Here is an 18,744-nt window from a genome sequence, read left to right as displayed (position 1 = left end):
CCAGTGACATTATGCATCTATACTTCCCTGTTAGCTTATCTCCCAGTGACATTATGCATCTATACTTCCCTGTTAGCTTATCTCCCAGTGACATTATGACTCTATAGTTCCATGTTAACCTATCTCCCAGTGATATTATGCATCTATACTTTCCTGTTAGCTTAGATGCCAGTGACATTATTCCTCTATTCTTCCCTGTTAGCTTAGATGTCAGTGACATTATTCCTCTATTCTTCCCTGTTAGCTTAGATGCCAGTGACATTATTCCTGTATTCTTCCCTGTTAGCTTATCGTCTAATGACATTATGCCTCTCTACTTCCCTCTTAACTTATCTCCAAGTGACATTATGCCTTTATACGTCCCTGTTAGCTTAGGTCACAGTAGTATTATGCGTCTATTCCTCCCTGTTACCTTTGATCCCAGTGACATTATGCCCTTCTCTCTAGTCCCTGCTGATTTACACAAAATTACTATATATATATATGGATAGGAACCTTTGATGATGTTGTTGTTGTTGTTTTAGATTCAGTTACTCGGAACAAAAGTTCCAAGTAGCACGGACTATGGTGAGCCCGTTGTAGACTTTCCTTTGAGGACTAGGGGTCACCTTTGTACTTACCCGGCAGGACCCGTTTGGAGTCCCTCCAGCTTATACCACAAAATGGAAAAAGCACATGTCAGCGCTTCTCAAGCATAAGCAGCATCCCACTACTCTCAGGTGTTTCCTTGTCTGGCCTCACAGTATTGTTCAGATAAAGTCTGCTGGGCCGTAGTGAACTGTCCTACCTGCTTATGCATTTCTTTGTTCTCTTCTTAGGTAGGACAAGCAGCTTACCTGTTGCCATAAAAGTCACTAAAACATTGTTGAACCTGTACGCCTGAGATATTTCTTTCCACATAAGCCTTCCTTTTATTGTATCCAAATAGATTGTGTGTGTTGCTCAGATTTGGTCTCGTATATTTGGTCTTATCTTTCAGACAACATTTTCTTAAGTCTCCTAATTTAACATTAACATTAAGTGTCACCCCAAAACCAATTGGGAAACATTGTTTATACGAGTCTGTCCTGCGTTACGGCTGCTTACTGGTGTTGGGTTTCTCTTGGTATGTTTTCTCACGATATGGACTCGTTTAGTTTCTTTGGATATTTTTTCATTTAGCGTTTCCCAAGATAATGACTAGGATAGCTTTGTTTGTTGCAGATGTAATGTATGCTTAAATCATTTAATAACGCATGTGTTTCATACCATTTTATAAGTTCCTCTAGGTATATATTCCAGTGTTTTTATATTCCACCTTGTTGTGCAGGTGGTATACGTGATTGTTGCGTGTTCAGCGTGATTATGGTAGCATAGTGGTCACTCTTGATCACTTGGTCTAACTCCCACTTATACTGATATTAGGGTACAGTTGATGTAAACCTTACATCAATGGAAACACCTTGAGAGTGTCTCGGTTGTGAACAGTTATCTAAGAAAGTTATTTTTGGCAGAATTTACGCTAATAGACTCCCACCAACACTCGCTTATCCATTTGCACTTAACTTTTGATGATAAGTGATCATATCGTAGGCAATATTTGCACTTCATGCGTAGCTAAGGAAAGCACTGCCTCTGTTCTAGTAAGAGACGAGGGAAAGTGTTGATCTTGTGTATGAGAAACTCTGTTTGTCAGTAATATTTGGTCTCACTGCTATAAACATTTCTTCTAAACTTTCCTTACCTGTTGACGATTTCAGAGATCAGTGTCCCCGCGGCCGGATCTCTGACCAGGCCTTCTGGTTGTTGGGTTGATCAACCAGGCTGTTCGTTATGGCTGCTCGCAGCCTGACATTCGAGTCGCATCAATGTTAATCAACCAGGCTGGATGTAGGGTTTCCTCAACCCAACGTAAACTGGTCTATTTTCTAACTGGGAATGGTAGTTCTTACTAGGGATCACTGATTCTCTTTATCTCCACCCTTCATACGGAAAAATATACTGCTAATTCACAGTAAACTGAAGGATATCGTGCTAGGGAAACGTTTCTTGCAAAATGATGACATCTGTTTTACTGCTAATTACAGCATCGTGAAGAGTTTGGTTTATATTTCCAAGACCTATATATATATATTGCACTGCAGTGACCATGATGGCCACATGGTGGTTTCAGTTGATATTGCCTTAATAAAACTCATTAAAAACTCGATATTATTTATTTCCCAGGAGGTGTTGCATATTCAACTACATTGGAATCGATAATTCTTGTTCTCTTGATCTGTCAGTACTGCCTCAATGGGTCATGTTCCCATTATCTCCCGAGTACTGCCTCGATAATTCTTGTTCTCTTGATCTCTCACTCTGCCTGCATTGTCAGGTTCACTAGTTATAATTCATGTCAACGACAGCTTTCAATAAGTAACAGCTGGTGATGAATATTTCTGGTCCAGGTTGTAGAGTGCCGCACCCTGCGGCTCTCCTGGTGTCTTGAGCTGTTGTTTCCACAAGAAGGGAGGTTGGGGGTGCTTTCTAGTGATAGTGAGATTATCACAGTGAAGTGATATTAAATGTTCATTTTTATGATACATATATAGAGAAGGATATGAACACTGACCTGCATAATGCCCAGTTACTTCACCTATGTTTATATGGGAAGATTATTCCACCCTCCTCCCTCACCATTGTCGAGTACTCCACCCTCCTCCCTCACCATTATCGAGTACTCCACCCTCCTCCCTCACCATTATCGAGTACTCCACCCTCCTCCCTCACCATTTTCCAGTACTCCACCCTCCTCCCTCACAATTGAAGAGTACTCCACCTTACTCCCTCACCATTGTCGAGTACTCCACCCTCCTCCCTCACCATTGTCGAGTACTCCACCCTCCTCCCTCACCATTGTCGAGTACTCCACCCTCCTCCCTCACCATTATCGAGTACTCCACCCTCCTCCCTCACCATTTTCCAGTACTCCACCCTCCTCCCTCACAATTGAAGAGTACTCCACCTTACTCCCTCACCATTGTCCAGTACTCCACCCTCCTCCCTCACCATTGTCCAGTACTCCACGCTATTACCTCACTATTGTCCAACACTCCACCCTTCTCTCTAGCAATTGTCCAGTATTCAATCCTCCTCCCTCACCATTGTCCAACACTCCAACCTTTTCCCTCATTATTGTCCAACATTCAACCCTCCTCCTGAATATTGTCCAACACTCCCTCACCATTGTCCAACACTCCAACCTTTTCCCTCATTATTGTCCAACATTCAACCCTCCTCCTGAATATTGTCCAATACTCCCTCACCATTGTCCAACACTCCAACCTTTTCCCTCATTATTGTCCAACATTCAACCCTCCTCCTGAATATTGTCCAATACTCCATCCTACTGCCCCACATTGTTTGAATACTCTACTCTCTCATGCTCCATTAACCAGAACTCCACACATCTCCTTCATCATTGTTCAGGACACCAACCTCCTCCCTCATTACTGCCTAGTTCTACACCCTCCTCCCTCACCACTGTAGGGTAATCCATACCCCTCCCTCACTATTTTCCAATATTCCACCCTCCCTCTCGCCTCCATCATTATTGTCCAATACTCCACCTTCCTCCCTCCCCATTTATCCAATACGACACCCTCCTCTCTCATAAGTATCCTGTACTCCACCTACCATCCTCACCATTATCCAATACGGCACCTCTCATTTCTCACAATTCTCCTGTACTCCACACCTCCTCTCTCACCATTGTTTAGTACTCCATACTCCTCCCTCACCATTGTCCAGTAATCAACCATCTACCCTCATAATTGTCTACTACTCCTCCCTCCTCCCTCATCATCTTCTTGAGATCTTGAGATGATTTCGGGGCTTTTAGTGTCACGCGGCCCGGTTCTCGACCAGGCCTCCACCCCCAGGAAGCAGCCCGTGACAGCTGACTAACACCCAGGTACCTATTTTACTGCTAGGTAACAGGGGCATAGGGTGAAAGAAACTCTGCCCATTGTTTCTCGCCGGCGCCCGGGATCGACCCCGGGACCACAGGATCAAAAGTCCAGCGTGCTGCCCGCTCGGCCGACCGGCTCCCTTATTGTTGAATACTCCATCCACCTCTCTCACCATTGTCCAATATTACACCCTCCTCCTGCATAGTTGTCTAATACGCCTCTCTCCTCCCTCACAGCTGTTGAGTACTCCATCCTTCTTTCTCATCATTGCCCTCCTTCCTCACCATTGTCCAGTACTCCATCCTCCTCCCTCACTACTGTCCAGTACTCCATCCTCCTCCCTCACTATTGTCCAGTACTCCATCCTCCTCCCTCACTACTGTCCAGTACTCCATCCTCCTCCCTCACTATTGTCCAGTACTCCATCCTCCTCCCTCACTACTGTCCAGTACTCCGCCCTCCTCCCTCACTACTGTCCAGTACTCCGCCCTCCTCCCTCACTATTGTCTAGTACTCCGCCCTCCTCCCTCACTACTGTCCAGTACTCCGCCCTCCTCCCTCACTACTGTCCAGTACTCCGCCCTCCTCCCTCACTACTGTCCAGTACTCCGCCCTCCTCCCTCACTATTGTCCAGTACTCCGCCCTCCTCCCTCACTATTGTCTAGTACTCCGCCCTCCTCCCTCACTACTGTCCAGTACTCCGCCCTCCTCCCTCACTACTGTCCAGTACTCCGCCCTCCTCCCTCACTACTGTCCAGTACTCCGCCCTCCTCCCTCACTATTGTCTAGTACTCCGCCCTCTTCCCTCACTACTGTCCAGTACTCCACCCTCCTCCCTCACTACTGTCCAGTACTCCGCCCTCCTCCCTCACTACTGTCCAGTACTCCGCCCTCCTCCCTCACTACTGTCCAGTACTCCGCCCTCCTCCCTCACTACTGTCCAGTACTCCACCCTCCTCCCTCACTACTGTCCAGTACTCCGCCCTCCTCCCTCACTACTGTCCAGTACTCCACCCTCCTCCCTCACTACTGTCCAGTACTCCGCCCTCCTCCCTCACTACTGTCCAGTACTCCACCCTCCTCCCTCACTACTGTCCAGTACTCCGCCCTCTTCCCTCACTATTGTCCAGTACTCCGCCCTCCTCCCTCACTACTGTCCAGTACTCCGCCCTCCTCCCTCACTATTGTCCAGTACTCCGCCCTCCTCCCTCACTACTGTCCAGTACTCCACCCTCCTCCCTCACTACTGTCCAGTACTCCACCCTCCTCCCTCACTACTGTCCAGTACTCCGCCCTCTTCCCTCACTATTGTCCAGTACTCCGCCCTCCTCCCTCACTACTGTCCAGTACTCCGCCCTCCTCCCTCACTATTGTCCAGTACTCCGCCCTCCTCCCTCACTATTGTCCAGTACTCCGCCCTCTTCCCTCACTATTGTCCAGTACTCCGCCCTCCTCCCTCACTACTGTCCAGTACTCCACCCTCCTCCCTCACTACTGTCCAGTACTCCACCCTCCTCCCTCACTACTGTCCAGTACTCCGCCCTCTTCCCTCACTATTGTCCAGTACTCCGCCCTCCTCCCTCACTACTGTCCAGTACTCCGCCCTCCTCCCTCACTATTGTCCAGTACTCCGCCCTCCTCCCTCACTATTGTCCAGTACTCCGCCCTCTTCCCTCACTATTGTCCAGTACTCCACCCTCCTCCCTCGCGCTAGGGAGATTGTAGTGAAAATATTCCAAGAGAAATATTGGCCATATTACATCCTAGTAAATCCATTATTATAAATTTTGTGGTCCTCTCCTGAACGTCAGAACAAATGTCATTTCGAGTGAATTTTGTTATTTTTTGTTACATCAGTCCGAAAATAGTTATTTAACAGTAAATGTTTCAACTTGTGTGGGCGAGAACCTTTGGATCAGCGACGTGCAGGACTTGTTAGGCTGAGGTGAGCATGAGGATGATGTTCATGTCTTGCGAGTCAGTCCTCCCACTAAGTGCAATCTCCTGCCTGGCCTGGTGTACACACCGACACCTGAAGTAATCATTCAGTGAAGTGATATTCTTTTCCCTGAAGGAAATAACCTATCCCGTAAACACCTCACGCTCTTTCAAGACGGATTCCCTAGTCACTGGCCTCTCCAACTTTGTCATAAATATCCACTTCATTTTTACGAAATAAATCTTAAGAATGTTAAGAATGAGTGATGTAGGTAATGGTGTAGCAGGTCTGCTGGAGAGAATAAAACTATTAGTTACCAGAGAAAGCAGGGAGACCCCAGATAAATACCTTCAATAATTAACGATCTACTTTACAGAGTAAGGTAGATTCAGTTGGCTTATTGACAAACACACATGAAATCCTTGAGAAATCATATCTATGTTATATGAGCTGTATTAAGAGTAATTTTGGGCAAGGTTAATCCCACAATCTGGGGATATAAAATGCAGTGACTTTACAAACTTCTATAATTTCATCGAATAATTAGTTTGTCTTCCTCAAATTGCGTTCTCATACTTTCTGTTCTCCTATATGTTGCTAATACAAATCTCGCAGGTATAACTGTAAGTAAAACGTTTTTTACGGATGTACACCAGTCCACTTCAGTCACAACTGTAAACCTGTTCACCCCGGTCACAATTGTACACCTGTTCACCCCGGCCACAACTGAACACCTGTTTACTTCTGCCACAACTGTACGCCTGTTCACTCCAGCCACAAATGTACACCTGTTCTCTCCAGCCACAACTGTACACCTTTTCAACCCGGCCTCAACTGAACACCTGTTCACTCGTTGCAACCCGCTCTCACACAAGACAGCACATATATGACTTAATGCTTAAAGTCAATATGTTGAATATGAATTTGTACATATGTGATATATTCCCAGTTACATTTTTACCAAGGCCCAAACTCTTCCTCACGTATCAATTTACATCTCACAGAACCCGTCCATCGCCGTAGACAGCAGAATAGTCGTGATTGGTTCACTTATAATGAAAATTGTAGTTTTCAGGTCCCATATGGGTTGTGAAATTTACCTGCTATTGTCCATGCTCTTAGAATATTACAGATCAGCTACATCCTATTGAAGTTTCGTAGTTTTGTTTTGAGAAACATTAGTTCTTCTTAGTAAATTATAATAAGCACTATTAATTATTACATAGAATAATAGTGCTTCACAATCATTAGTTTGTGCTTTAAAAGTCTTTAATGAATGTATTGTAGGAACGTTAACAGAAAACGATGTTACGTTGGAATGTCTATGGGGTAAACTACTGCAAATAGGATAGTACAGTGTCTACTACCTACTGTAGGATGAGTATAGTGTCCACTACCACTTGTTAGGCGGATAAGGGGTCCATACCACTTGTAGAATGGGTCTGGGCCCAATAACTACCCATAGGATAGGTATGGGGTTCACTACCGCCTACAGGATGGTTTTGGGGGCCACTATCATCTGCAGGATGAGTAAGGGGTCCACTACTTCCCACTGGATGGGTATATGTTCCACTTCCGCCCATAGGATGTGTGAGGCGTCCACTATACCGCCCACAGGATGGGTATGGGGTCCACAATCACTCACAGGATGAAAATTGTGTCTACTACCACCCACAGGATGGGTATGTCTCCATTGCCACCCACAGCATGAGTATAGGGTCCAGTCCGTCCACGGAATGGGTATATGGTTAACTACCACCGACAGGATGGGTATATCGCCTACTACCGCCCACAGGATGGGTATGGGGTTAACTTTTTTTTAATATATGTATACAAGAGTTGTTACAATCTTGTACAGTCACAAGTACGCGTAGCGTTTCGGGCAGGTCCCTGGAATACGACCCCCCACGAAGAATCGTTTTTACAACCAAGTACACATTTTATTGTTGAGTTAAACAGAGGCTACAGTTAAGGATTTGCGCCCAGTAAATCCTCCTCGGCCTGGATACGAACCCATTACAAAGCGCTCACCCATAGGTGAGCTCAACTACCACCCATAGGACGCGTATGGGGTCCACTACCGCCCACAGGGTGGGTATTGGATTCTTTACCGACCACAGGATAGGTATGGGGTCCACTACCGCCCACAGAATAGGTACAGGGTCCACTATCACCCACAGGATGGGTATGGGGTCCACTATCACCCGCAGGAAGGGTTTGGGGTCCACTACCGCCCACAGGATAGGTATGGGGTCCACTACCGCCCACAGGACACGTATGGGGTCCACTACCGCTCACAGCATAGGTATGGGGTTCATTATCACCCACAGGACGGGTATGGGGTCCACTACCGCCCACAGGATACGTATGGGGTCCACAACCGCCCACAAGGTAGATATGGGGTCCACTACTGCCAACAGGATGGCAATGGGGTCACTGCCACCCACAGGATGGGTATGGGGGTCCACTACCGCTCACAGGAAACGTATGGGATCCACTACCACCCACAGGGTGGGTATGGGGTCCACTACCGCCCACAGGGTAGGTATGAGGGGGGGGGCACTACTACACATAGTATGGGTATGGGGTCACTATACCACTCACAGGATGGACATGGGGTCCAGTACCGCCCAAAATATTGGTATAAGGTGCACTACCGCCCACAGGATGGGTATGGGGTCAACTACCACCCACAGGATGGGTATGGGGTCCACCACCACCCACTAGATGGACATGGAGTCCACTAGCACCCACATGATGGGTATGGGGTCCACTACCACCCACAGGATGGGTATGGGGGCCACAACCACCCACAGGATGGGTATGGGGTCCACTACCACCCACTAGATGGGTATGGGGTCCACTAGCACCCACAGGATGGGTATGGGGTCCACTACCACCCACTAGATGGGCATGGAGTCCACTAGCACCCACAAGAAGGGTATGGGGTTTACTACCACCCACAGGATGGGTATGGGGTTCACTACCTCCCACAGGATGGGTATGGGGTCCATTACCACCCACTAGATGGGTATGGGGTCCACTAGCACTCATTAGATGGGTATGGGGTCCACTCACTTCCACAGGAAGGGTATGCGGTCCACTATCACTCACGGGCTTGGGTATGGAGGCAAGTACAGCTCAAGGATAGATATAAATTCCACTACTTCCCACGGGGTGTTGGTGTTAGGAGTGGTAGTGGTGTTGGGAGTGGTTGGGAGTTACAAGTAGAATGTTGAATTTCAAGAAAGAATAAGTATATACTATGCCTAAAGCACTATTACGCACAGCGCTCTGGGCAAGATCTGGGAAAAACCTTAAAAACTAAGATATAAGACTAATTGAGATCAACAGCATGAACTGAACTGACATATGTTGACATTTAGGAGATAAGGTAAGTTCCAATTCAATTTCTTTCTTTATTATGCATCCCATACCATCCCGTGGGCGGTGGTGTAAAGGATTACAGAGGCACATAATCGGTTCAGGAACTGAACCCTCTAGTTCGTTTAGCTAAGCAAATACCAATCTTTTGACGCTAGTTGCACAATTATTAATGTTATATATACATGTACACATACTCATACATACATGTACATACATATACATATACATATACATATATACACATACATACTCAATCACCTACACAAATACACACATCAATAATCTTTTGTATCACAAGTGATTCAACAAGAGGCGCACAACAGTCACCATACAAGGCACTTTACATCTATGGTGAGTCACACAGTTACTATTCTTGCTGCACACCCATCCAACTGGGCGGCAGCTTTACAGTCGTGTGCTCCACACCCATCCAACTGGGCGGCAGCTTTACAGTCGTGTGCTCCACACCCACCCAACAAGGCGGCAGCTTTACAGTCATGTGCTCCACACCCACCCAACTGGGCGGCAGCTTTACAGTCGTGTGCTCCACACCCACCCAACTAGGCGGCAGCTTTACAGTCATGTGCTCCACACCCACCCAACTGGGCGGCAGCTTTACAGTCATGTGCTCCACACCCACCCAACTGGGCGGCAGCTTTACAGTCATGTGCTCCACACCCACCCAACTGGGCGGCAGCTTTACAGTCATGTGCTCTACACCCACCCAACTGGGCGGCAGCTTTATAGTCATGTGCTCCACACCCACCCAACTGGGCGGCAGCTTTACAGTCATGTGCTCCACACCCACCCAACTGGGCGGCAGCTTTACAGTCATGTGCTCTACACCCACCCAACTGGGCGGCAGCTTTATAGTCATGTGCTCCACACCCACCCAACTGGGCGCCAGCTTTACAGTCATGTGCTCCACACCCTCCCAACTGGGCGGCAGCTTTATAGTCATGTGCTCCACACCCACCCAACTGGGCGGCAGCTTTACAGTCATGTGCTCCACACCCACCAAACTGGGCGGCAGCTTTACAGTCATGTGCTCCACACCCACCCCACTGGGTGGCAGCTTTACAGTCATGTGCTGCACACCCACCCAACTGGGCGGCAGCTTTACATTCATGTGCATGCATTACCTACAGTAAGCAAATTTTGGATACTTCGCTAAGATTTCGGGCAGCACATCATTATGAATAAAGTACTTACAAATTTCTTGTACACCATTAATGGTGTTATCTCTGAATTCCGCGATTTTTTCACATTCCATTATATAATAACGCAATGTATGCGAATAGTTCTGCTGACAGAGTTTACATTTAGTCAAATCTACATCAGCAGATGTTACAAACTCCCAGAGGTACTTGTAGCCGAGCCTATGCCTAGCAGTGGTAACATCTAGAAGTCTGCTAACCTTATTGGATGACCCATAGATGTGCGGTTCTTCCTGCGTAATAGAATGATGATAGATGGAGGACCTGGTGTGAATTTCACTTTGCCTCAAGTCTCCGAAATTCAGTTGATGTTCCCAGAATATTACTACCCTCAGGCTGCTCATGGGCAGTCCAAGTTGGAAATCAATTCCCTCTTCACGAGAAAAAGTCTTGGTCAACTCATCAGTTCTATCATGTATTCGGAGACCAATATGGGAAGGAATCCACAGAAGACAGACTCTGACTCCATCATTGATTATATCATTATATCTGTATCTAGCTTCAGAGATAAGCACGTCACAGTTATGCCTTGGGAAGCTGAGGGCAGTCAAGGATGACAAGGAGTCACTTACAATTAGCGTGTCAACTTTGGATTCATATACGCGCTCGAGTGCAAGGATTATGGCAACCAATTCTGTTTGAAGAGTGGAGGCCCAGTTACTTAGTCGCGCTCCACACTCATGGGAGATGGAACCATCTCTCCCTGTCACAACAACTGCACTTCCAGCTGCGCCATGGGACTGATGCAAGGATCCATCAGTGTAAATAATCTGGGAAAGTGAGCGCTCTCTGAGTAAAGCATCAATTTGGCTTAAGGCATTGTACTTTGCTTCTTGTCGAAGCAAGGCCTGCTCTTTAATCAGCTTCTTGGGGTGGGAAAGGGAGGGACAGTAATTTGGAAAGGAGTGATCTCCCATGGGGCAGGAAAGTGTTGTTGTTGTCTCTCTCTTGGTGGAGGTGATGAATATTATACATTCTGAGCACATTGGCAGTCTTGGTAATCCATTTGGAGGGATGCTGACCTTCAAGGAAGAAGGGTTGGAGGCCTTCAGTGCAGGGGATAGGGTGGGTTAGCCTAAGCATCTTGATACCAACCAGAGCATTAATTACAATGATACGATCACTTACACATGAACTATTCAGTTCCTTCCTCATGTTTAGTAATTTAGTTGTACGGAGGCATCCGAGGATAATCCTCATGGCTTCGTTTTGCATCTTTTCCCGCCCTCCAAGCATTCTCTCAGGCACTAGAGCAAACATGGGTGCAGCATAATTAATCAGTGACCTAATATATGAGAGATACACCATTATGCCAATTCTCACATTTGCACCATAGCTTGGATGGTAGCCTGCCACAGCCTTGAGAGCACGGGGCCTCTCTCTACATTGGCGACCCAGTCTGGCTACAACATTGCGGTAAAGTAGAACCTCAAGCCCAAGGTATTTGTATCTGGTAACATAGTCGAGCAGAGAGCCATCACCAAATCCAGGTTTGGATATGCAAGGGTTAGGTTATGTAAGGTTGTGTAGGGTAGGATGGAAATAGGAGAAAATGTTGGTAAAAAAAAATGGGCTTTGACACTACTATGATACACAACATTTGGGTATATTTGGTGGAAATTGTCTTAAATTTGGTCAAATTTAGGTAGAAATAACTTAAATTTTGTCAACTTTAACCAAACCTAGGCGTGGATATGCTAGATTAGGTAAGGTTGCGTAGGGTAGGATGGAATAGGAGAAAATGTAGGTAAAAATGGGCTTTGGCGATGCTATGATACACAACATTTGGGTATATTTGGAGGGATTTGTCTTAAATTAGGTTGAATTTATGTTGGATAGCTTAAATTTCGCTGACTTTATCCAAATCCAGGTTTGGATATGCTAGGTTGGGTTAGGTGAGGCGGTGTAAGGGTAGGATGGAAAAGTAGAAAATGTGGGTAAAAATGGGCTTTGGCAGTGCTATGATCATCTTGAGGTTATCTTGAGATAATTTCGGGGCTTTTTTTTTTAGTGTCCCCGCGGCCCGGTCCTCGACCAGGCCTCCACCCCCAGGAAGCAGCCCGTGACAGCTGACTAACACCCAGGTACCTATTTTACTGCTAGGTAACAGAGGCATAGGGTGAAAGAAACTTTTGTCCATTGTTTCTCGCCGGCGCCTGGGATCGAACCCAGGACCACAGGATCACAAGTCCAGTGTGCTGTCCGCTCGGCCGACCGGCTCCCTGATACACAACATCAGGTATGATTCATGCAAATGATACACAACATTTGGGTATATTTGGTGGAAATTGTATTAAATTAGGTCGAATTTAGGTGACAGCTTAAATTTCGCCGACTATAACCAAATCCAGATTTGGATATGCTAAGTTAGATTAGGTGAGGTTGTGTAGGGTAGTATGGAATAGGAGAAAATGTTGGTAAAATTGGGCTTCGGCAGTGGTATGATACACAACATTTGGGAATATTTGGTGGAAATTGCCTTAAATTAGGTCAAATTTAATTGGCATAGTTTAAATTTCACCAAGTTGAACTAAATCTAGGTTTGGATATGCTAGGTCAGGTTTGGTGAGGTCGTGTAGGGAAGGACATATATAATATCTTAGGGGTAATGAACTAGCATGTTTATGAAATAGTGTAAATTTTCCTACTAGGGGTTCGAGCTATATGACCAACTCATGTAATGTTTGGACAGAGATGACATAGGCTTGTATGTGAGGATATGGGATGCTCATATTTAGTTAGTTTAGATTTTGCTAGGTTGAATTTAGTCAAATTTGTGTAGTATAAGTATATTTTTTGATAGATTTAGATGAATTTAGGTTTTAATAGGATGCATTTTGATAAGATATAGCAAATTTGCTTAAAATTATCATACAAAATACTGACTTCACCTAACCCCACCTGCCCTAACATAACTAAGGCTAGAACAAATAAGTCTGTTAGATGGTTTGCATAAATAAGTATGGGTGACCTGATTGGAGAGGAAGTAACAAGGAAGGTATTAATAAGACATTAAAAATAATGGACATATGTTAGATGAATAGCTTAGCACTAATAACGTTGAAATATTAATGGAAAATGAATGTGTTTTATATTGAGCTCATCGGGAGTTACATGCACCATTTTTATATGTGAAATTCTAACTTTTGGGGAGTTGGTTAAACTCAGCATATTATAATTAATGTCCTAAATATACCTAGGAAAAAATCATGCAAATCGTGTATTGTTTGACCTAGTTGGTTGTGTTTGTATTTGTACATATATAGCACAATTAATATTCTTGTGTATTAATTGTGCAGATTATGTATTTTGCATAAGTTGTATGATTATAGCAATTATGTATTGATTATATTTCTATAAATTATGTATTGTTTTGTGCAAGTTGTATGTATTAATTGTATATGTTTTTGTATGTGTATTTGTGGAAATTGTGTAGTTGAGTATTTAATGAATATGTGCTAGTTATGTATTGTTCATATTTTGGTAAGTTGTGTATTGATTATACTTTTGAGCAAGTTGTGTAATTGTCGCAATTGTATTTGAGTAAATCGTGTATTTATGCTAGTTGTGTATTTTCTTATTTTGGGTAGTTATGTATTGTATGTATTTGTGCTAGATATGTATTTGTACAAGTTGAGTAATAATTATGAAAGATGTGTAATATATGTGAAAGTTGTGTATTAATTGCGCATGTTGTGTAATTGCATATGGACGAATTGTTTATTTATACATTTGTGTATTGATTGTCCTTGTGCAAGTTGAGGTAATTATATAGCAAGTTTTCTTGTATTAATTGTGCAAAGATGTATAATAATTACACAAATTATGTAATAATTGTGCTAATAGTGCATTTATGCAAGTTGTGTTTTTAATTTGTTGCCGTGGAACTGGTGCAACTGTATTTTTGTGTGCAAATTGTGTATTTTGTGTAAGCTCAGTAATCTGAAAAAATAGACCTTAATGGTGTAAGTGTATTTTGGTTTATGAGACAATGTATGGGTATTTTGTGAAAATTATGTATGTGGAATTGTGGAATTTTAGTGACAGAGCATTTTTGATTGTCTAAATACATAAGCATTTTGATATATTTGTGCAAATACCATACTTTGTGTATATGTCATACTCTGAGTGTACATGCAATATTGTGTAAATGGTATATTTTTGTGTGCAACTGACATATTTTGTATGTAAATGTCATATTTTTGTGTGATGGTATATTTTGAGAGTAAATAATATATTTTGTGCATAAATGGCATATTTGGCGTGTAACTGCTGTATTTTCTGTGCATGGCATAAATTACATCTGATTAATGGGGAAATGGTGGCAAAAACTAGGCTATTCTCTGTGAATGTATAGGTTGTGCAGTATGTGTAGGTATGTATGCATGTATTTGCGACTGTTGGTTTAGAAACAAGTTACCTGATTTGCGTAGCAAGACTAGGATTTTTTTGTGTAGAAATGATTAGCCTATGAATATAGTGGCTAGCATCCAGCTGAGTTGCTAGATGGATGAACTGAGGTGCGACATGTGGATAGCTATTTGATGGACTGATGGATTTGATGTACAGTTGACTAGCCTATGAACACAGCTACTAATCTGCTGTACTGCCAGATGTGTGGTAACTACTTGTGGATTATAGTACGATATCTAGCTATAGGGTTTCATAATTGCTGTTGTGTATAAAACTAGAATGAGAGCTATTTATTAAAACTATTATTGTAAACTAATACTTTAAGTGGGATCCTTTGGTTGTTTTAAGCATAGGGTGGACATGAATATGAATGAGATTGGGTGGAGATATGTAGGAGCTGCCTCGTATGGGCCAATAGGACTTCTGCAGTTACCTTTATTCTTATGTTCAGCTCACCTACAATGCTGCCAGATGTACGATTCTGCTTAAATTGCAGTACGACATTTGGGCTGCTGTTATACTTTTGAACTTATCACTGAATAATGATTACAGTTGTGGTTGACTAAAATGTATATTCTTAAACCTCTGATTAGGTTAGGTGGGGATGGTTAGTCTAGCCATTTTTGAATAATAACATCAAATTCACATGCCAGTAGGACGCTAAAGGCTGCATTGGTTATCTGGTGACGTCATACATAGTGGACCAGTCAGGTGCTGTGATACCTTGACACTTATATGCTAATGGCAAACAATACCCCCTATCCATATACTGAGGTCGCTTTTCGTGATGTCACTAAACAACAACAACTGGTCTGTAGAATGTATTTGTTTGTTTGTTATATATAATAAGTTAGGTTAGGATCGTTTGATAGGATTTATGAAATGAATAACAGAAAATATGAATAATGAGCGAAAATACGAGCCAATGTAGCTGAATATCGACTCTGATGAAGCACAGAGTACAGATGAGGTATTAAGCCTGATTAAGAGTTCGCACTTATGTCTGAACCTCCTAGGATCCGCATTTAGCACGTTGGCTGGAAGCTCATCGGTGGCTTACAGCGCATTTGGAGTGATGATGTCAGAAAAGAAGGTAACTGCAGAAGGCCTTATTTCAAAAACATGAGAGACTTGCTTTTACTCAATGTAGTCCATATATATGAACACTGAATGAGTATTTGGTTTGTTATATGCTACAGCAGGGTGTGGGAGGCATGTTTTTGAGAGAATGTGAGATGTGAATATATATTTAAGCACGTGCATATATATTTATGCGTTTATGCAGTAATATTGGATTACTACTGAAATCTCATTAAAGTCACCACGCCTGGCAGGGGACTGTTTTCATACAAATGGATGATAGTGGGTTTTCATTTTTATTTGCCCAATACTCGATAAGCAATCCTTGAAGAAAAAGATTGACAAAGCCTAAATTACATTCTCTAGAAAAGCGAAGAAATAGGGGTTACATGATAGAGGTGTGACTGAATGGATTCATGAACTATAAGGCAATCACTAGCAAAGGTAACTAAAAACTGGTGCGCCAAGTCACGACTTTTTAATCCCCTTGATTGTACCTGTGCAAGGACACTGAGCGACTACATGTGACGTCATTGATCATTAGTGATGTCTGTGCAAGGGTCACTGGGGTAACTAAAAACGGGTGCGCCATGTCGTGACCGTCGGAAAAAAGCAAACGGTCACGACTTGGGGCCTTTCCCACTACTCTTGTTGGTGGTAGCGGACCCCATACCCATCTTGTGGGTGGTAGTGGACCCTATACCAATCTTGTGGGTGGTACTGGACCCTATACCCATCTTGTGGGTGGTAGTGGACCCTATACCCATCTTGTGGGTGGTAGTGGACCCTATACCAATCTTGTGGGTGGTAGTGGACCCTATACCAATCTTGTGGGTGGTAGTGGACCCTATACCAATCTTGTTGTGGTAGTGGACCCCATAACTATCTTGTGGGTGGTAGTGGACCCCATACCCATCTTGTGGGTGGTAGTGGACCCCCATACCTATCTTGTGGGTGATAGTGGACCCCATACCCATCTTGTGGGTGGTAGTGGACCCCATACCCATCTTGTGGGTGTTAATGGACCCCATACCAATCTTGTGGGTGGTAGTGGACCCCCATACCCATCTTGTGGGTGGTAGTGGACCCTATACCTATCTTGTGGGTGGTAGTGGACCCCATACCCATCTTGTGGGTGTTAGTGGACCCCATACCAATCTTGTGGGTCGTAGTGGACCCCATACCAATCTTGTGGGTGGTAGTGGACCCCATACCCAACTTGTGGGTGGTAGTGGTCCCCATACCCATCTTGAGGGTGGTAGTGGACCCTATACCAATCTTGTGGATGGTAGTGGACCCTATACCAATCTTGTGGGTGGTAGTGGATCCCATAACTATCTTGTGGGTGGTAGTGGACCCCATACCCATCTTGTGGGTGTTAGTGGACCCCATACCAATCTTGTGGGTGGTAGTGGACACCATACCCAACTTGTGGGTGGTAGTGGACCCCATACCCATCTTGTGGGTGGTAGTGGACCCCATACCTAACTTATGGGTGCAAGTGGACCCCATACCTATTCTGTGGGTGGTAGTGGACCCCATACCCATCTTGTGGGTGGTATTGGACCCCATACTCATCCTGTGGGTGGTAGTGGACCCCATACTCATCTTGTGGGTGGTAGTCGACCCCATACCTATCTTGTGGGTGGTAGTGGACCCCATACCCATCTTTTGGGTGGTAGTGGACCCCTTACCCATATTATGGGTGTTAGCGGACCCCATACCCATCCTGTCGGTGGTAGTGGACCCCATACCCATCTTGTATGTGGTAGTGGACCCCATACCTATCATACCTACAGCTAGTGGACCCCAATGTGGTAGTGGACCCCATACCTATCATACCTATAGCTAGTGGACCCCATACCTATCTTGTGGATGGTAGTGGACACCATACCCATCTTGTGGTTGGTAGTGGACCCCATACCTATCCTGTGGGTGGTAGTGGACACCATACCCACCTTGTGGGTGGTAGTGGACCCTTTACCCATCTTGTGGATGGTAGTGGACCCCATACCCATCTTGTCGGTGGTAGTGGACCCCATACCCATCTTGTGGCTGTTAGTGGACCCCATATCTATCCTGTGGGTGGTAGTGGACCCGATACCCATCCTGTGTGTGGTAGTGGACCCCACACCCATCTTGTTAGTGGTAGTGGACCCTATACTCATCCTGGTGGTGGTAGTGGACCCCATACCCATCTTGTAGGTGGTAGTGGACCCCATACCCATCCTGTGGGCGGTATTGGACCAGATACCCTTTCTGTGTGTGGTAGTGGACCCCATATTCATCTTGTGGACCCCCATACCTATCTGTAGGCGGAAGTGGACCCCCATACTCGTCCTGTGGGCACGAGAGGATCCCATACCAATCCTGCAGGCGGTAGTGGACGCCATACACATCCTGTGTGTGGTAGTGGACCATATACCCATCCAGTAGGCGGTAGTGGATCCCATACCTATCCTATGAGTAGTTATTGGGCCCAGACCCACCCTACAAGAGGTATGGACCCCTTACCCACCTAACCGGTGGTAGTGGATCCTATAAACACCTAACAGATGGTATTAGACACTATACCCATCCTACAGTAGGTAGTAGACTCTGTACCATCCTGTTTGCAGTAGTTTACCCCCCAAAGACATTCCAAAGAACATCGTTTTCTATTTACGTTGCTACAATACATTCTTTTAAGATTTTTAAAGCATAAACTAGTGTATATAATGTTGATTGGTGAAGCACTATTATTCTATGTAATAATTTATAGTGCTTATTATAATT

General features: G+C 44.6%; 1 protein-coding gene across 1 annotated transcript in view; it reads left to right on the top strand.

Moving 5' to 3' along the window:
- The window catches only part of LOC123766952 (arylsulfatase B), a 205,598-nt gene that overhangs the window by 133,297 nt on the left and 53,557 nt on the right, over window positions 1-18,744 (top strand). The window lies entirely within an intron of this gene.

Source organism: Procambarus clarkii, chromosome 60, assembly GCF_040958095.1.
Source record: "Procambarus clarkii isolate CNS0578487 chromosome 60, FALCON_Pclarkii_2.0, whole genome shotgun sequence".
Classification (NCBI taxonomy): Eukaryota; Metazoa; Arthropoda; class Malacostraca; order Decapoda; family Cambaridae; genus Procambarus; species Procambarus clarkii.
This window is presented reverse-complemented; position numbering and strand designations above follow the sequence as displayed.